This window comes from Microtus oregoni, unplaced genomic scaffold, assembly GCF_018167655.1.
Source record: "Microtus oregoni isolate MIOR12 unplaced genomic scaffold, Mior012 000162F_ref0000463, whole genome shotgun sequence".
Lineage (NCBI taxonomy): Eukaryota > Metazoa > Chordata > Mammalia > Rodentia > Cricetidae > Microtus > Microtus oregoni.
Window position 1 is genome coordinate 848,997 of NW_024544817.1, and position 21,720 is coordinate 870,716.

A 21,720-nucleotide genomic window follows, 5' to 3' on the forward strand; every position below is an offset into this window, starting at 1 on the left:
AAAGCAGTAGGGAAACCAGGAATGTTAAACACACAGGGTTGTCTCTTCAAACAGAGGATGTATAACCTGTTTTCTGCCCAAAAGTTTGAGAATGCACGGGGCTAATAGCCAGGTGACCTTTTCACTAGCTGGGTGACCAGGCCACACCTACCGGCTCAACTCCAATAGACCCTTATCTTGAGCTTGCTCGTCTCAGTCAACAACACTATTCTCCCCCAGACCGTCGGGAACTTGTTTATCTTGAGTCCGTTTCCTCAGTTCATCTACAGAATCTATCTCTATGAAAAATGTCACTGGTGCTTTCCTTGCACACGAGTTTAGATGGAGTCGTGTCTTAAGCTTCCCTGTGCAAGTGGCATCCTTGCCAGGAAATTATCACCAGGAAACGTTTTTCCAATTTGTGCTATGCTTCAATATACCTAAAACAAACTACTAGGGGTCAGCTACTAAGTCCTGGTGTTGAACCAAACTGCCTCATCTCTAGTAGATGACACTCCACTGACCTTGGTGGTCACAGAGACCTCCCCACCCTGTACACTTCCCCCCCCACACACACACTTCCAGCTGTCTGCGGGTTTGTGCACATCATGTGTGCCTGGTGCCTACGGAGGCCAGAAGAGGATTCAGGCTCACCTAGAGATGCTGGTACTGTGAGAGCCAAAGCTGTGTTTTAAGTTTTAATGACTGTACCTAAGAAATCTATGAATCAAAACTTCCCCTCGGAAAAATCAAACAAACAAACAAACAAAATGCCTCTAACAGGTAAGCCCCTCACCCAAGGACAGATACCTCCTGAGATTCTGGAAGCTGTTGTTCAGGTAAGATAACAAGCCTTCTTTAACCGAGTTCAGTTGACCCTACGGTAACACCTGTGCCTGATCACACGTAGGTGGGAGGTACGTAAGCAGGAATTGCATCAGGATGTGTGCTTGCCCCAGCATCCCAGGGACTACAGGCTCAACCACTACACCAGTTCAGACCTATTACAAAGAGGTCCCGGGACTCCAGAAAGCCTAAGGGCCCTTTATTTACCTGCTATTCAAATCATATGTTGCTGATAGTTGCTTAAAGGCATAGAGCCTTAAAGCTGAAAGCAGCCCGAGGAATAATCGAGTTCAGAAAGGCTCAAAAACAAACTTAGTCCAGGGTCAAGAGATTGTTAGTATAGCATTTGCGGAATGAAGGAGCCCTGGGTTCAACCCTAGCACTGCATAAACTGAGTGTTGTTATTACTTAGCTACTGTCCCATGGAGGTGGAGGCAAGAAGATTGAAGGTCAAGGTCAACCTCTTCAATGTTTCTAGTTTGAGACAACCTTGGGATACTTGAAACCCCAAACAAATGAATGTAGGACCAAAAGCCCAGTCCTGCTTGTGGAATGCCAGCTAGCACTGCTCAAAACCCAACACAGATTAACAGCTTCTCAACCCGTGTGAAGGCTTACCTGTTGCAATTTTCTTGTAATAATTTCCTAGATTTTAAATACTTGGATAACTTCCTAATAGGGTATTGATTTACTACATCACAAACATAATTAAGAGACATCAATTCAGGTCTGCTGGTATTAAGTTTAAAGCCTGAAAGCTAAACCTTCAGAGAGAAGCAAATCAGAAAAATCAGTGTGTGATATAGGATGTCCACAGACAAGCTAACTCACAGCTGTGTTTTGCCAAGATCCCCATCTCTGCTTCAGGCGTAGCGGTTTTCCTTGTTCTGAATGTGTCAATAGAGCTGCGCTGAGCCTACCTTGGGATGCTCGGGTCCACAAACATTTTGTAGCTCTGGCTAACCGGGAACTTAGTGTGTAGACCAGGCTAGCCTTGAAATCACAGAGATCAGCCTACCTCTCCCCCTAACCCCCCCCCCCACACACACACAAGCACTGGGATCAAACATGTGACCACCATGAACTGCGCAGGGTTTTAAACTTGGAAAGAGCCTGTGAGCTGGCAGACATGAAGGTGATGTGTTCTCAGCTACTACTCAGCCTCCCCAGAAACCTAGACTGACCCTCAGAGAGGAAATCTTGGGACAAACACTGTTTGGGCAGTGCTCTCCCCCTGTAAATGGGTGTGTATTGTCTCCTTTTGGCCCGAAGCTGCGCATTAAACAGGTAAGACTGCCTGGCAAGGGAATCTGGAAGTCCCGAAGGAATGTGTGCTTCCTTCCCAACACATGCTACACACCTGGTGCAAGGAAGGTTCTCAAGTCACAAAAGGCTTCTCCTGCATACTCCCTTTTATTGGTGTAGGTTTACATGAATCATTATTGGTCATCTCATTTATGATGACAAACCAATCCCCTGCTCATATATCACTGGATTGTCACAGACAAAAGGAAGAGAATGTTGGGGAGCCCCTGACACCCCTCTCTTTTTTTGTACTGGGAATGGAAGTCAGGGATTCTCATAGAGTTGGTAGACAGGTATTCTCCCACTGAGCTAAATTCCAAGCAATGCAGACACACACTGTATTAGTAAGGGTTCTCTAGAGTCACAGAACCTTACAGAATATATATACATATATATATGCATCTATTGGAATGACTTACAGGCTGCAGTCCAACAGCGGCTGGTTATGAATGCAAAGTCCCAGAATCCAGTAGCTGCTCAGTCCCACGAGGCTGGGTTTCTCAGCTGATCTGCGGGGATCTCAGAGAAAGAATGAATTTACTGACAGAGATGAGGGCAAGCAGTCGAAGAACACCCGTCTGACTTCCGTTGTCTTTATGTAGGTATCCAACAAAAGGTGTGGCCCAGATTAAAACTGTGTCTTCCAGCCTCAAGGTCTATATTAAAGGTGTGCTTTAGCCACCCAGATTAAAACTGTGTCTTCCAGCCTCAAGGTCTATATTAAAGGTGTGCGTTAGCCAGCCTCAAGGTCTGGATTAAAGTTGATCTAACAACATACTTGAGAAAAACAAAGGAGAGAGTTGTTGTGGTTCACAGCTTCAAACGAATTGGTTCGTGGTCATTTTACCCATCACGGGGGCCTGGGAAGAGATCTGCCTTCCAAGCACACCTCAGTAGCCCAGTTCCTCCAATCATGCCCTACTTTTTAGGTTCCATCGCTTGTCAACAGTACCATGAAGTCCAGCAGTGGAGAACCCCTTGCTTAGGTTGGAGCCCTCATGGTCACATGACTTCTACTAAGACCCATCTCTGAACATTTACCCTGGCAACCAAGTGTTCAACACAGAAGCCTTCTGGCTCCCATCCAAATCACGAGAGACCTCACACAGGCACAGCTGGTCCTGGTTTTCCCCGGAGCTAACCGTTGGTCTCCACCTACTCCTATGTGCTCTCTGTGCCAGGGTTCTGTGGCATGAAGCAGAGTGGGTACCTGTAAATGGGAATGAGTGAATGTGAGTAAGAGTATCCTCTGGCCGAGCGGTGGTGGCGCACGCCTTTAATCCCAGCACTCGGGAGGCAGAGGCAGGCGGATCTCTGTGAGTTCAAGGCCAGCCTGGTCTATAGAGTGAGTTCCAGGACAGGCTCCAAAGCCACAGAGAAACCCTGTCTCGAAAAAACTAAAAAAAAAAAAAAAGAAAAAGAAAAAGAAAAGAAGCAGAAGGGAGGGCCAGAGACATGGCTCAGTGGTTAAGAGCACTGCTGCTCTTCCGGAGAACCTGGGTTCAATTCCCAGCACCCACAAGACAGTTCACAAACATGGCAGCTTACAATGGTTTGTAACTCCAGTTCCAGGGATCCAATACCTTCACACATGGAGGCAAAACACCAGTTTACATAAAATTAAAAATAAATGAAAAAAAAAAGAAGAGGAGGAAGCCGGCGGTGATGGTGTACACCTTTAATTCCAGCACTCAGGAGGCAGAGGCAAGAAGATCTCTGTGAGTTTGAGGACAGCCTGGTTTACAAAGTGAGTTCCAGGATAGGCAGAGCTACATAGTGAGACAGTGAGACACAGTTTCAAAAAACCAAAAGTAAATAAATAAAAATTTTAAAATAAATTTATAAAAGAAGAAACAGTAGGACAGACAAACCTGTTGCTCTGCTTTCATCCCAGGTCACCCTGCCTGGAGGCCGCACCTTGTTTCCAGGTCCAGCATCTCCAGTGTTTCCAGATCTCTAGCGTTTTCAGCATCTCCAGTGACCCCAGTGTCCCCAGGAATCTACCACCTGCATCTGTGAACACTGGGTGCTCTTGTGTCCATTCTCCCTATACTTCCTTCTGTACTAGTTTTCCTTCTGTACTTAGGTTTCACTAAGTCATTTGTTTTCTTTCTTTCTTTCTTTCTTTCTTTCCTTTCTTTTCGAGACAGGGTTTCTCTGTGGCTTTGGAGCCTGTCCTGGAACTAGCTCTTGTAGACCAGGCTGGCCTCGAACTCACAGAGATCCACCTGCCTCTGCCTTCCAAGTGCTGGGATTAAAGGCGTGCACCACCACTGCCTGGCTTCACTAAGTCTTTTCAAGTTCTCGAGGATTTGAGTGCCTGACTCATCAGCTGCTCCCAGGACATGCTCTGCAAATGAAACACAGACAAGAACTGGGTGTAGTGGACAATTTTGTGATTCCAACGAATCCCCTTTCCCAAATAATAATAAACAAAAAATTTTAAAGAAACTCCACATCAAACAAAGGACTGATCTCCAAAATATATAAAGAGCTCAAGAAATTACACATCAAATTTCTAAATAACCCAATTAAAAAATGGGATACAGAACCAAACAAAGAATTCTCAACAGAAGCATCTCAAATGGCCAGCATCCTTAGTCATCAAGGAAACGCAAATCAAAACAACTCTGAGATACCATCTTATTAATTTTTGAACATGTATTTAGATAACCTTCAATTAAAACAAAGTATGTAGCTTGTTTTCCAAAATATTCAGAGGTCTAGAGCAAAAAAAAAAAAAAAAAAAAAAAAAAAGTTGTTTGTTTGGTTGGTTTTGGTTTTTTGAGACGGGATTTCTCTGTAGTTTTGGGGCTTGTCCTGGAACCTGCTCTTGTAGACCAGGCTGGCCTCGAACTGACAGAGATCCGCCTGCCTCTGCCTCTCGAGTGCTGGGATTAAAGGCATGCACCATCACCACCCGGTTTAAGCAAAAAAAGTTGTAAAGGAGCTGTGAAACATACACATGATTTGTGCAGTTGTTTAATTCTCCAAAGATGCAGAAATAGATATGCAATATATTCTCCAGATTTATTTTGCTAAAAAAAAATCTGGCAAATCTTTGAAAAATTAAAATAATTTTTAAACATGTATTAAATTAACTTTCAACTAAAACAAAGTACATATCTTGTTTTCCAAATTATTCAGAGGTCTATAGGAATACAGTTGTAGAGGAACTATAATATATATACCCATATTATTTATGCGGTTTGCTTGATTCATCAAAGCAATAGAAATAGATATGCACATACATTTTCCAGATTCATTTTGTTAAAAATAAAAAAAGTCTGATGTGGAAAAACAAAACATCTAAGATAGCCAAAACAATCCTGTACAATAAAGGAACTTCTGGAGGCATCACCATCCCTGACATCAAGCTCTATTACAGAACTACAGTAATGAAAAGAACTTGGTATTGGCATAAAAACAGAGAGATTGACCAATGGAATTGAATGGAAGACCCGGATATTAATCCACACACCTATGAACACCTGATTTTTGACAAGCTAAAAATTATACAATGGAAAAAAAGAAAGCATCTTCAACAAATGGTGCTGGCATTACTGGATGTCAACATGTAGAAGAATGAAAATAGATTCATATCTATCCCCATGCACAAAACTCAAGTCCAAATGGATTAAAGACCTCAATATAAATCCAACCATACTGAACCTGATAGAAGAGAAAGTGGGATGTAATCTTCAATGCATGGGCACAGTAGTCCACTTTCTACATATAACCCCAGTAGCACAGCCTCTGAGAACAACAATAAATAAATGGGACCTCCTGAAACTGAGAAGCTTCTGTAAAGTAAAGGACACAGTCAATAAGACAAAAAAGGAGCCTACTAAATGGGAAAAGATCTTCACCAACCCCGCATCCATCAAAGGACTGATCTCCAAAGAAGATTAATGCCCAAGAAATTAGAGATTAAAATTCTAAATAGCCCAATTAAAAAATGGGATAGTGAACTAAACAGAGAATTCTCAAGAGAAGAATCCCAAATGGCCAAAAGATACTTAAGAAAATGTTTAACATCCTTAGCTATCAGGGAAATGAAAATCAAAACAACTCTGAGATACCATCTTATACCTGTCGGAATGGCTGAGATCAAAAACACCAATGATAGCTTATGCTGGAGAGGATGTGGAATAAGGGGAACACTCATCCATTGCTGGAGAATGCAAACTTGTACAACCACTTTGGAAATCAGTATGGCAGTTTCTCAGAAAATTGGGAATCAACCTACCTCAGGATCCAGCAATAACCATGCTTGGGCATAAGATGCTCAATCATACTACAAAGGCATTTGTTCAACTAAGTTCATAGCAGCATTATTTGTAATAGCCAGAACCTGCAAACAGCCTAGATACCTGCCCTTCAACTGAAGAATGAATAAAGAAAATGTGGCACATTTACACATTAGAGTACTACTCAGAGGTAAAAAACAATGACATCTTGAATTTTGCATGCAAATGGATGAAATTATTGTTGTTCTTAATTTCTGCGGGTTGTTCTTAATTCCTGCGGGTTAGACGAGGGTTACGCTAGAAAAGACACAGACACGCGGCGGTACCACGTGGTACACTTTTTAATGGGAGGGGAAAACACACTAGGAAAAGTAAAGGGAAGGGACAAAGGGAAGGGATAAAAAAAGGGCCGAACTTGTGGCTTGTCCTTGCTTTTAACAGAGGATGCAAAGGCTTCTGGGAAATGTGTCCCGCACTTGCTGTGCGCTGGAGTCCAGAGGGATGTTGGGAGTTGTAGTGTTGCAAGGGAACAACAATTATGAGTGAGGTAACCCAGACCCAAAAAGATGAATATGGTATGTACTCACTCATAAGTGGACACTGGCTATAAACAAAGGATATTGATCCTAGAGAAGCTAAGTAATAAGGTGAAGAGATATCTTGATTGAGGGAGCCATTATAGGGTTAGCAAGAAACCTGGTTTTAGAAAAATTCCCAGGAATCCACAAGGATGACCCCAGCTAAGACCCTAAGCAATAGAGGAGAGGGGGCCCAATCTTGACTTGCCTTGTAGTCAGACTGATGAATATCTTATCTATCACCATAGACTCTTCATCCAGCAGTTGATGGAAACCGAGGCAGAGACACACATCAGAGCACTGGACTGAGCTCCCAAAGTCCAGCTGAAGAGTGGGAGGAGTGAGAATATGAATGAGCAAGGAGGTCAAGACCATGATGGGTTCACCCACTGAAACAGTTTACCTGAGCTAATGGGAGCTCACCAACTTCAGCCAGATTGGGAAGGAACAAGCATAGGACCAAACTAGTCCCTCTGAATGTGGGTGACAGTTGCATGGCTAGGGCAGACTGTGGGGCCACTAGCAGTGGCACCAGGATTTATCTTTACTGCTTATACTGGCTTTTTGAGAACCTATCTCTTTGTATGATACCTTGCTCAGCCTAGATATAGTAGGGAGGACCTTGGACCTTCTCCAAAGCAATGTGCCTTACACTCTCTGAGCAGTGGATGGGGATGGGGTGGGAAAGTATGTGGAGGGAATGGGAGGAGAGGAGGGAGTGGGAACTTGGATTAGCATGCATAATGAAAAAAGATTGTTTAAAAAAATAAATAAAATAAATTTAAAGAAAATAAGATTTTTATTGTTTATGTTTTAAAAATTATTATCACCATCATTATTAATACTATTATCATTATTATGTATGTAGATACACATGGGCCTTAGTGTGCATGGAGAAGACAGAGGACAACTTTGTTGAGTCAGTCCTCTCCTTCTTCTGTGTGAGTTCCAGGGATCAAACCTGGGTCACCAGGCTCCTGCTGCCAGTACTTAAGCTCCTGATCCATCTTGGAATGTTGTTGTTGCTACTATTTTGTTAAGACCACTGTGGTGGCTATTCTTGGTTGTCAACTTGATCTGAAATTAACTAAATCCCAAGTGGGTGAGTACACCTGTGAGTGATTTTTTTTTCTTAATTAAAACATCTGTAGTGGAAAGGCCAATTTATAATCTGGAACTTTTGAGGTGAAAAGATTCACCTTTAATCTGGGTCACAATTTCTGATGTCGCCGTGAATAAAGGACACGGAAGAAGGAAGCTTGCTCTCTTTGCCTGCATGCTCTCGCTCTACGAATTCCATTTCTTCGCTGGCATTAGAGTCTAATTCTTCAGGATTCTGGTATATACTGAAGAGCAGTTGAGACATCCAACAGCCTCATGGACTGAAAAACAATTGGATTCTTGGCCCTTCCATTGACAGACAGAAATTGTTAGACTACCTGAACCACAGCCTAGAAATTATTCTAACAACCTCCCCTCTATTTTTTTTTGGTTTCTCAAGACAGGGTTTCTCTGTATAGACCTGGCTATCCTGGAACTCACTCTGTAGACCGGGTTGGCTTTAAACTCAGAGATATCTACCTGCCTCTGCCTCTCAAGTCCTGGGATTAAAGGCGTGTGCTGCCGCCACCTGGCCATAAATCCCCTTTCTATATATAGATTAATTCTCTATGTTCTGTTCCTCTAGAGAACCTTGACTAACACAACCTCATTATATTTATTTATTTATTTATTTATTTATTTTGGTTTTTCGAGACAGGGTTTCTCTGTGGCTTTGGAGCCTGTCCTGGAACTAGCTCTGTAGACCAGGCTGGTCTCGAACTCACAGAGATCCGCCTGCCTCTGCCTCCTGAGTGCTGGGATTAAAGGCGTGCACCACCATCGCCTGGCCTCATTATTTATTTCTATGTGCATGTGGGTGAGCCTTTGTGTGCACCACTTGTGTGCAGCTGCCGATGGAGGCCAAAGGGCATGAGATCCCTTGGAACTGGGATTACAGATAGTTGTGGGCCATCTGATGAGGGTGTTGGGAACCAAGGCTGGGTATTTGGGACGAAGATTAAGTTCTCTTAACCACTCATACTGAACCACCTCTCCATCCCCCATTATTTTTGGAAACTAGGTCTCATGTAGCCCAGACCAGTCTATAATTTGTGACAGAAAGCTGAAGGTGACCATAAACTCCTGATTCTCCTGCTTCTGACTTCAGAGTCCTAGTTGGGTACCAAACTCAAGGCTTTGTGCATGCTAGGTAAGCACTCTAGCAACTGAGCCGCATCCCTGTCCCAAATAGAGTTTTTAAAATAACAACTGAGTTGGGCAGAATAGCTAAGCTGGTGAAGGGGCTTGCTGCCAAGACTGATGACCTGAACTCAATACCTAGAACCCACATGGTGGAGAGAACTGACCCCTGCAAGTTGTCTTCTGACTCAATTGCACACGGCTGAGCACCGCATGCAAAATAAATAAATGTAATAACAAATAGCTACCAATAACTACATATTAGAGTTAGTTTTGTTGTTCAAATTCCTTCCTTGGTGGAGATGTAAACAACACCCCCAGTCCCTAAGGTCCCACTGACAAAGGGGCAATTCCTCCAAAGTTCACCTGGGAAACCAGTGACTTCATTAGGCTTCCTTACAGAGCGATGAGTGAGGTGGCCAGGAGCATGGAAGGACTTAAAGCAGTCACCCTGGAAGGTCTCCCCCAGCGTGGTTGGTGACCGAATGGCTACACAGATGGAAGCCTCTTTGGCAGTCCTTCCTAGGCTATGTACCTGTACACAGTCCAGTGGACACAGATGGAGGCCTCTTTGGCAGTCCTTCCCAGGCTATGTACATGTACACAGTCCAGTGTACACAGATGGAAGCCTCTTTGGCAATCCTTCCCAGGCTATGTACCTGTACACAGTCCAGTGTACACAGATGGAGGCCTCTTTGGCAATCCTTCCTAGGCTATGTACCTGTAGACAGTCCAGTGTACACAGATGGAGGCCTCTTTGGCAGTCCTTCCTAGGCTATGTACCTGTACACAGTCCAGTGTACACAGATGGAGGCCTCTTTGGCAGTCCTTCCCAGGCTATGTACCTGTACACAGTCCAGTGGTTCTCAATTTTCCTAATGCTTCGACCCTTTTACACAGCTCCTCATGTGGCCCCCAACCATAAAATTATTCATTGCTGCTTCATAATTGTACTTTAGCTACTGTTATGAATTGTAATGTAAATATCTGCTATGCAGGATATTCAATATACGATCCCAAAGGGATCACGCCACACAAGTTGAGAACCACTGTTCCAGCTCCTCCCTTCGGCCATGTTCAATTATGGCAGAATGTATATGACTGATTGGGAGATGGGGCTGGCCGCTCAGGTGAGGGTCCCACTGCCCCAGACTCCCCCTCCTTCTATGAAGGAGGATCAATGGTCAGTGAGCCCAGCTGTGATGATCTTTTGCAGGCACAGATGATCTAGTGAGGATAGCGGTAGCTTGGCTCATAGGATTTGTCTAGTACAAGTTTTTGATTCTTCAGTATTTTGGTGACCTGAAAAGGGTGATATGAGCACAGATGAGTAAAAGGTGTCTTGTCTCTGCAGTATCATTCAGCTACGTGTGTAACTGGCTTTCTGTCTGAAAAACAGGGTCTCCTCAGGCATTTGCTTTTCTCTCAGTTGATTGGCTTGCAGCAACATATGCAATGTCTATACCTGTTTTCATCATTCTGATGTATTTAACATATATGTACACATATGTATTTTGAGACAGGGTTTCACCATATAAGCCAATTTTGCCTCAAATGCATGATCCTCTTTCCTCAGCCTTCCCTGTTCTGGAATTGCAGGATACCAATACAGCCCCTTTCTTACCCTGTCCTACTTCAAACCACAGCGCTTCTCATGGGAGCGCCTGCCCATTCTCCCTCAGGTTTCTATGGAGGAGGCTCTCTGCACCTGCCTCCCCCACACCGCTACACCTGACCTGCCTCACCCTTTGGTAAACATGGGCTCTACTAGGCTGTGGTCGCCAAGGTTCTGGTTTCACTGTTACTGCGTCTCTGGTGCCAGCGTTAAGGGCAGTGAACTTTCAGAAGGACCTTCCCTTTCTTCCAGGATGTGGTGGAAAGACAAAGCTTGAGCAGGAACCAGTCGAGTGGAAGGCAGCCAGGCCAAGTCAAACACTGGATGTTCTAATGGTTTCAGTTCCCAGAGTTTCCTGAGAGGGGATAGTTCCATGGGAAAGGCTCTTGAGAGCACCTTGCGGAGGGCGCTGCTTCACAGAATGAGGCGCCACATGGAAGGGAACGTGATTGGATGGGGGAATCTCTTTTATGTAGCTGCCTCTGTCCTCTGCCCACCCCAGATTTCAAAAAGAATCCCCAAGAGGCATTGTGGTGTGCTACAGTAATGCCAGTACTTGGGAGGCTGAGGCAGGAGGATTATACATGAGCCCAGGAATTTGAGGCCAATTTAGGAATCATAGCAAGGTCAGTCCTCTTCTCATTCAAAGAAAGAAAAGAACCAAACCTCAGTGTGGTCCTTTGTGCTGTGTGTGTGTGTGTGTGTGTGTGTGTGTGTGTGTGTGTGTGTGGCGGGAGAGGGGGGCTAAAGTGTCCCATGTGAAACTGGAGAACATTTGCTTGGGAGAGAACACCAAATGCAAGATGCTTCATTGGACTCATGGGGAAACTGAGGCCCAGATAACAGACAAAGCTTTGGCCAAGACAACCTGGGAAGCTGGTGACAGAACACAGGGTCCCCAAAGAAACAAAATCGAGTTCAGAGTCATCGTGTCTCTCTTAACTTCTCCACTCACACTTGCCCAGCGTGGTGAGGCCTCCCACGGTGGTTGTTAGCTAACTTTAGCCAGCTGTTAGCTTCTGCTGTTTTTGTGGTGGATTCTCATGTCATCTAGGCTGACCTGGCACTTACTGTGTAGCAAGGGCTAGCCTTGAATTCCTGAACCTCCTACCTCCGCTTCCTCAGGGCCACCACGCTTCACCCAAAGTGTGACTTTGACCTCCTCCAGGTAGGAGCTCTCCTAGCTTTCATGTTTCCATCCAAAGCCTTTATTACTTAGGAAGACTGGGGATCTAAGAGGCACGATAACTTATTCTCGGGGTGAGCGTTTTTGTGTGGGTGCACATGAGTTAAGTGTCATACTGATTTTGTCCCTGCCTTTTGCTGGTCTTCCTGCCTCTGCCCTCTTTCTAGTCTGGGAGACAGCTAACATAGTGATCATGGGAGCTGTTGCCACATCACTATATGGCCCTCAGAAGTCTAAGGATTCCTTGTATGTTATCTCATTCCATGCGGTTTGAATAACGTCTCCCAAGGTCCAAGCGTTAAAGGCCAGTATACGACAGGGAGTGGTAGAATCTGCTCGAGGTGAGGCCTAGAGGGAGGTCCACTAGTCACTTAAGGGGACAGTGGGCCTCTTCCCAGAGATGAGTGGTTTGTACTGTCTGTGCTCCCTCTGTAGGGAGTTGCCACGAACCCAAAGCATCGGGGCCAATCGCTACTGAACTGACACCTCTAAAATTGTGAAACAGAATGAACCTTTTCTATCTGTAAGTTATTGCAAGTGTTTTATGGTGAAGGAAAGCTGAGAAACACATCTCATTCACCCCTCTGAACGTTCGATAAGCCTTTCCCGCCCCTGTTATAAATGAAGAATGGGGGCACAGAGTACTTAAGTAATATGTCTAAGACCACAAAGCAAGCACAAAGCTAAATCGAGATTTTAATTATACTAATTAATTAAGTGTGTGTGTATGCATGCACACACGGGCCTGTGTGGAGGTCAGATGATAGCTTGTGGGAATCAAATCCCTCCTTCTGCGCGATGCTGGTGGCGCACACCTTTAGTTCCAGCACTCCCAGAACTCCTCAGGAGCCAATGAGCTGTGATGCTCCGCTTTCCTTCACCACAAAAGCACTTGAGATAAGTCAGCTCACGGATAGAAAGGTTCATTTTGACTCACAATTGTGGAGGTGTCAGTTCAGTAGCGATTGGTCAGAGGCAGGTGGAGCTCTGTGAGTTCAAGACTAGCCTGGTCTACAGAACTAGTTCTAGGACAGCCTGGGCTACATAAGGAAACAGTGTCTCAAAAACAAAACAAAACAAAAATCCTTCCTTCTTCCACCACCACAGGTGTGCTGCAGATGGCCTTCAGGCTTTGACAGCAGGCACCTTTACTGCTAAGCCATCTCACTGACCCCAGAAGTGGCCTTATAAAATTTCTACTTAGTATTATTATGTCTCTCTGTGTCTAGAGGTCAGATGACAACTCTCTCCTTCCACCTTAACTGGGTTCCAGAGATTGTACTCAGGGTGCCAGGCTGTGGAGTCAGTCCCTTTACCCACTGACCGGGTTTGTTGCCAGCTCAGAATCGGGATTTGAAAATGCCAGGTGCTGGGCTGGAGAGATGGCTCAGTGGTTAAGAATACTGCCTGCTCTTCCAAAGGTCCTGAGTTCAATTCCTGGCAACCACATGGTGGCTCACAACCATCTGTAATGAGGTCTGGTGCCCTCTTCTGGACATACACACAGACAGAATATTGTATACGTAACAAATAATATTAAAAAAAAAAGAAAAGAAAGAAAATGTCAGGTGTGAGGTTAGTGAAAGATTAGACAGACAAGGAAAGAAGCTACTCCACACAGTGCGGGTTAAATTCTGGAAAGAGTGGAGGAGGGGAGATCTAACTTAAGACGGCAATGAGCTCAGAGTCATAGCGAGCACAGAAGTGGGCAGGAAAGGGAATGAAGTTTCCTTTTTCGGCCTAGGTTGACCTTTGCTAGAGTTAATGGGGGACTACTGAGTTAAGAATGTCAGATGATTATTAAACATCTGGGGTGACTGGTCATTCCTGAGGGTGATAGGGCAGGGAGGGCAAAATCTAGAAAAACACGTTACTTAAGTTTCAGAAACCAAGTTTCTTTCTTTCTTTCTTTCTTTCTTTCTATCTATCTTCTTTCTCTTGTCCTTCCTTCCTTCCTTCCTTCCTTCCTTCCTTCCTTCCTTCCTTCTGACAGGGTTGTGTAGCTCTGAATGTCCTGTCTCTGCTTCCCCAGTGCTGGGATTAAAGGCATGCACCACCACTGCCCCAGACTACTTTCTTTCTGGGAATCAGCATCATTAAACCAACATGGAGGCCTTGAGTAAGATGGTGTGGTCCTGACTGACACCAAGTTTAATGGCCAAGCTCCGACTTTTCCACAGATCTTTTCTCTGAAGCGCCCCATCACTGTGTCCTCTGCTTTGCTGGTCAGAGTTCAGATTCCTAGTTTGGCAGGAAGGACTGAATGTCCTGGCTCTCTCTACCCTGCAGGTATGTTAATTAACCTTGTGGTGTCTCGATTTCTTCATCTATTAGTCAAGAATGACAGTTAAAACTGCGGTCACTTGGTGGGACTGTCTGGAGGAAGAGGAGGAGGGGACTACAACGTTACCCAAGCCAATCTTGGCTCAGATCCCAGAGGGAATCAAGAGCAGATCCCTGTAAAATGTCACTTAGTTATCTTTGGACATTGCTCTTTGCAGCTTCCTTGTAGGTCCCCTTTGACCAGGATGTTGCCACAGATACACAGCACTCATTGAGGAACTGAGGACACATGCCCTTCCTAGAATGTGCCCCACTCCCGAATGCCACCCTCTCCAGATGCCCCCCTTCTCCAAATATCCTTTGGTACTTGGCCCCCACAAACTTCTTGCACTTATTCCCACCATATCTATTTCTTCATGTGTTTGTGTAACCCCTTTGGGTTTGTTGTTGTTGTTGTTGTGTTTGTTTTGCTTTGGCTTTTTAAGAAAAGCTGTTACCCTGAAGCCCGGGGTTGGCCTAGAACTGTCTGGCAATCAATCCTCCCTGCTCTGCCTGCCCAGGACTGGGTTTACAGGCATGTGCTACCAACCACACCTTGATGTTTGATCATTTGTTAAATATTTATCAATAGCCTTCTCTCATAACAATGACTGTGTTTGAACTTGTCCTTTACAAAGGATGTTGTAACACCTCTGTCTGTAATTGCTCACAAAGCCTGGGGAGGGGCTCCCGTGTCCCCCTACTCTAGTCCTGCTAGAGTGTCAGTGCTGGACTACTTGGGGTGCATGGGGTGAAGCAGACAGCACCCCTGACTTCAGAATGCATATAACCTTATACATAAAGCAAGATATCTCTTTCTCCACTTGGGAACAATCCAAGGCAGGCTGAGTAGAAGCAGTAGCAGAGATGGTGCCCTTGGTTTATAGGCCTAAGGCTGTAAACTGAACGCACAGAGTTTTGGGCAACAGGCACTATGAGCAGCAAATGGGCCACCTTTGCTACAGGGAGACAGTCACACACAAAAACAGCCGGTTCTGCTGAGCAGGCCCTCCAGATTGCCCACATCATCCAAAACAGAGCGCAGTGCCAATCAGAGAGGGAATTGTTACCTCTCCAAGGAGAGGAGGGGTTCCCTCTGTCTTGGAGTGTCTCCTCCAATTGTAGGGCTGTCTCCTGGACTGAAACCCAACTGCAATAAATTGCTTCCTATTTCCCACATGTGGTAGTTTAAATGTAATGGGCCCCCATTATCTCATAGGGAGTGGCACATAGGGAGGTGTGGCTTTGTTGAAGTGGGTGTGGCCTTGTTGGAGGAAGTGTGTCACTGTTGGGGCCAGGCTTTGAGGTTTCCTATGCTCAGGATACCTAGTGTCTCAGTCAACTTCCTGTTGCCTGCAAGATGTAGGACTCTTAGCCACTCCTCCAGCATCACATCTGCCTGCATGCTGCCATCTTCTCTGCCACTATGATAATAATTTGAACCTCTAAAACTGTGAGTCTCCTCAATAAAATGTTTTCCTTATAAGAGATGCCATGGTCAATAGAAACCCTAACTAAGACACCACTCAACTGTAATTTAAGGGACTGATTTCGGTTTTACATACCTTTACCTGCAATCCACAAAAGACAGTGAGTCCCATGGGCCATACACTCAGGGTAGGACAAACTATCTGTAGGAGAGGTTCTCTAATGCCAGCAGTGTCTGAAAAAACCCTGTGTCCAGGTGGATTCCTCTTATAGAGGCTGATGTCAACCCTTCTCAGCTTCTTGCTCCTAAACCCTTCATTCTCTGTAGTATGTAATGTGCTATGTAGTACATTTATGTAATGTAATGTAGTGTGTAAAATACAGGGATGTAATTCATTATATAACAGAAAGTAAGTTTCTTGGGAACTGTATATGGCAATATTGAACAATGCATTTCTATCTCCTTGGCTACATAGGGAGTTCAAAGCTAAGTTAGGATAGATGAGCCCATGTCTCATATGTATATATCTTATATTATATATAATACTATTTATATAATTGTATATATTTGTACTGGTTAATTTTCTATGTCAACTTGACACAACTTGGAGTCATCAGAGAGGAAGAAGCCTAAGTTGAGGAAATGCCTTGATAAGATCTATCTTTAAGTATTTTCTCATTTAGTGATCACTTAAGGGAGGGCCCAGCCCATGGTGGGTGGTACCATCCCAGGACAGGTAATCCTGGGTTCTATAAGATGGTGGACTGAGCAGGCTAGGGGAAGCCAGACAGTAAGCATCTTTCCTCCATGGCCTCTACATCAGCTCCTGTCTCTGGGTTCCTGCCCTGTTTGAGTTCCTGTCCTGGCTTCCTTCAGTGATGGCAGCAATGCTGAAGTGTGAGCCAAATAAACGCTTTTCTCCCCAACTTGCTTTTTGGTCATGGTGTTTTGTCACAGCAATAGAAACTCTAAGACAATATTCTCTCTCTCTCTCTCTCTCTCTCTCTCTCTCTCTCTCTCTCTCTCACACACACACACACACACACACACATCTTGAACTTCTTATCCTCTCTCCATTGAAATAATAGACAAACACCACTACACTTCATTTAACTGGTGCTGGGGACCAAGCCCAGGGCTTCCTACCTGCTACGTAAGCACTCTACCAACTAACTCATAACCTTAGTACATTATTTAGACATTTGACCCACAGATTCACCACTAAAGACATTCAGTCAAACATTTACAGTGCTAATATTATTCTGTAGTATACTCTGCCTGTCATCTATACTCTCTCTCACACACCTACTAGCTTATAGAAAATAGCAATTCAAATGCTAACTTACAGGGAACATGATTACGATGCCAACAGATGCAACCACCAAAATTAAAAGCATGAGAAAGTCCATCAGATGAACAACTCAGTTTCTTCAACAAATACACCACAAGGAGGAAGATCCTGCCAAGCAAAAGAGACTGACTTGTTCTCCTGAGATCTCTGTGAATGAAACGACGTGACATGACTCCCTTACAGAATAATCCAGGGAGGGGTTAGTGCTAAAGATTGACAAAAAGAGCTGAGTGTGGTAGCCAGCCTGGTCTACAGAGTGAGTTCCAGGACAAAGCAAAACAAAAAAGCAAAACCAAGCTAAACAAAAACAAAACAAAACAAAAAAAGATTCACAAGAGCACTTATTTTATTTTATGAAGTGTTTGATTCTGTAATCAAAATGAAATCCAGTTAAGGTCCGTTAAAAAAAAGATTAGTTGGGCTGGGCAGTGGTGATACACGCCTTAAATGCAGCACTTGGAAGGCAGAGGCAGGGAGATCTCTGTGAGTTCGAGGCCAGCCTGGTCTATAGAGTGAATTCCAGGATAGCCAAGGCTATACAGAGAAACCCTGTCTCGATAAAAGCAAGCAAACAAACAACAACAACAACAAAAGATTGATGGGGTCTGGAGAGATGGGTCATCGGTTAAGAGCATTGGCTGGCTTTCCAAAGGACCGTGGTTCAATTCCCAGCACCCACATGGCAGCTCACAACTCTCTGTACCTCCAGTTCCAGGAAATCTGACACTCTTACACCACTGCATGTTAAAAAGTTATTTAAAAAGAAAAGAAGATTAGCAATGAGTTGCTGTTATTGTTATTTTATTGTTGTTGAGACAGGGTCTCAAGACGTAGCACCGGCTGCCCTGGAACTCTCTTACAGACCAGGTTATCTGTGAACTCACAGAGCTCTGCCTGCCTCTGCTGGGATTAAAGGTTTACACTACTAAAACCCCATGTGGTCCATGTTGTTAATTATTGAAGCTGGTGCATTCGTTACTTTTTCCCCTTGCTACGAGAAGTTAACCTGACAAAAGCATTTTAAGAAAGAAAGGGTTTGGTGTGGTTCACAGTTTGAGTGGAGGGCCCATCATAGCAGGGAATGCATGGCAACCGGAGTGTGGGGCAGCTGGTCACATCGTATCTACAGTCAATAACAGAGACATGAAGGCTGGTGCTCAGCTCGCTTTCAAGTTTGTGTGTGTGTGTGTGTGTGTGTGTGTGTACATGTTTAGACGGGTGTGTGCACGAGTGCATATGTGTGGAGGCCACAGGTGGAAGGTAGATGTGTCTTCCTTTATCTCTCTAGACTTCGTTCTTTGACACACGTCTCTCACTACACCTGGACTTTGTAGAAGTGATGAGATCATGAGAGCCAGACTTCCATTTAGCTAGCTGGCCAATGAGCTTCAAGGATCCCCTTGTCTCCACCTGCATAGTGCTGGGATTACAAACACATGCTATTTATCAATCTCTGGGGTGATGGGGAGCCAAATTCAGGTCCTTAAGTTTACTTTTTCTTTCCTTTCTTTTTGTTTGTTGGTATTTTTTTCCAGGCCAGGTTTCTCTGTATAGCTCTGGCTACCCTGGAACTTGCTCTGTTATACCAGGCTGGCCAGGAACTCAGAGATCCAGCAGACTGTGTCACCCAAATGCAAGGATTAAAGGCGTGCACCACCACACCCAGCTTGGTCCTGAAGTTTCCACAGCAGGCATTTTCCCCAACTGAGCTGTTGTGGGGGATTCACCAGAGAAGGCTGCTCAGACCTGTGTTTAAGCCAATAGAAAGTCTTTATTAGTCAGCCCATGTGTGGGTGTTCGGGATCTTAATGTATTAGAAATTTTCCACAGTAGCAAGGCATGGTGGTACATACTTGTGATCTGAGGCAGAAGAGTTATGTGACTCAGAGGCCAGCTTGGGCTACTACAAAGTGAGATCTTGTTTCAGAAAACAAAGAAAACCACAGAAACAAAAGAACAACAAAGAAAATGAAAGAACCGAAAAGAGAAAGAAATGATGTTAGGAAATAGCTGGACAGTAGCAAAGTGGACGGTGTTTTCTAAGATAGCATCCCGTGACATCGTCTCTGGTGTGTGACAGGACACAAGTTCTGTCTTCCACAACTACCCTTTCGATCTGACTTAGGGGTTGGTTTTGGCTGAGAGGGATACACGCACGCACACACACACACACACACACACACACACACACACGCGCCATGTGGGGTAAATGCACTCTAAAGGATGCTGGGACAGTTTTTCAAGGAGTTTGATCTTTTTTTTCTCTTTTTTTCCGTCTATTTACTGAGCAAGTTTGAAATTTCTACTATGGATGTGTGGATTTTCTTTTTGTTCTTTTGTTTTTTAAGCGTACTGTACAAAATCGCCAGGCATGCAAAGACACCCAGAACACCATGTAGCATATAAAACACTCCCAACAGCTCTGGCTATGTGGGTAGAGACAGGCTCAGAGACAGCTGCTCAGCTTTCTCAGCAAGGTGTTGGTAATTCTATTCACCACCAGCACCTGCTGGTGGTTGGCGTTAGAGATAACAGTTGACAGGGCTTGGTGGAGTTCTGGGCACATAGTGACCACTTCTGTTTACCCCTGAAGGGGTGTGTGTGTGTGTACATACTTTGTCCTTTCTTGGGAACACCTGACACTGAGCCCAGGTGGTAAGACAGCTGGGGGCAGGCAGGGGGCCGGGAACTCGCTCTTCCTGTGTCAACAGGAATAAAAAGAGTCTCACCTGCCCCCTCCTCCCACCTGCCTTTCATTTCTTTTCATTTATTTATTTACTTGTTACTTTTTAACACAGGCTCCTGCCTGGCCTGGAATTCACTGGGTAGATCAGGCTCAACTCGCACTCATAGATCCTCTTACTTCTGTCTACAGGGTGCTGAGGTTAAAGTCTCGTGCCACCATGCCCAGCCCAGTCTCCTGTTTTATTCTTCCCATCGGTACCATTCAAAAATTTGTAAATTCCCAATTGAAATTTATTTCATGTCTCCTCTCCCTTTCCTTCAATGACGTAAATGCGATAGGATTTTGTCTTACTTCCCATTGACCTATGGACAGCACTTGTCTACTTCACATAGAGACAGGGGTTCTCAGCCTAGGATGTACACATTTCAGTAGTCTGCAAACTCCTGAAGTTGGATGAAGAACCGTAGATGTGTGCATGTGTGCATGCAGACAAGAATGCATTCTCAGATGAGACGCTGATCATGATCTAAGGCAGGTGCTCTCTGGGTCCCTGACCCAACAGAGAAAAGCTAACTGCATTTGCTAGAAGAGACGCAAAATGAGAAATACTGAATGTTTGCTGAGAACACATTTAAAAGAAGCCACAAGGAGCGGGCAGTGGTGGACACAACTTTAATCCCAGCACTCAGGAGGCAGAGGCAGCTGGAGCTCTGTGAGTTCAAGGTCAGCCTGGCCTGTAGACAGACCGAGTTCCAGCACATCTAGACGCACAGAGAAACCCTGTCTTGGAAAACCAAAAATCAAACAACAATAACAAAACAGATGGCACAGGGCCAGGGAGATGGCTCTGCAGATGGAGCCTGTCACCAGCGGTATGACTGAGTCTGAGCTCCAGAATGCGCACGGTCGAAGCAGGGAACAGACATCTGCAAGTGTGTTGTGGCATGTGCCTCTGTGTGACACCGAAGCTTGATGACCCAAGTTGGATCTTCAGGACCCACATGCTAAAACTAGAGAACCGACTCCTGAAGGTTGTCCTCTGACCTCTGTATACATGTCATGGTGTACACATGCATAATTAAATAATAAAATAGATAAATTTTTTTTAATGGCATAGGTGTCAGTCTGTTTTCAGCTAATAAGGGTAATAAAATATCCCTTTACCAAAACAGGGAGGGAGAGAGAACAAAACTAAGAAATTACCCTTTCAAATAGTTTCAAGATATTTGTAATTGCCTTAGATGCAATACCATATGCCTTTTGGTTGATTGTTTGATGGATTGACTGATTAATTTTGCATTTTAAAAATATTCTGTTTTTATTTGTTTCTTTTGTGTGTGCATATGAGTATGGAGGTCAGAGGACACCTTGTGGGGTTGATTCGCTCCCTCCCCTGTTTGGGTATCTGGGAGCGAAATTAAATCATCAGGCTTGCAGCAGGCCCAGTCTTCTGCTGAGCCTATCTGCTAAGTCTGATTTTTAGTTTGGGGGACGGGTCCCAAATAGCCTAGGGCGGCCCTGAACTTGATGTGTAGCTGAGAATGCCCTTGAACGTTTGCTCCTCCTGCCCCCACCTCGCAAATGCTGGCATTTCAGGTGTGTGCAACCACACCGGTCCTTGATTGCCTTTATACAAGGCACATAAAAGATTTTCATGGACACTATGGTAGGCGGCAAGATAAAGTGAGTTTATGTAATCCTAAAAGAGGAGGATACTTCCTTTTTTTTTTTTTTTTTTTTGGTTTTTTGAGACAGGGTTTCTCTGTGGCTTTGGTGCCTGTCCCGGAACTAGCTCTGTAGACCAGGCTGGTCTCGAACTCACAGAGATCTGCCTGCCTCTGCCTCCCGAGTGCTGGGATTAAAGGCGTGCGCCACCACCGCCCGGCCAGGAGGACACTTTCTTACTTATTAGCTTAAACTCTGCAGATTTGT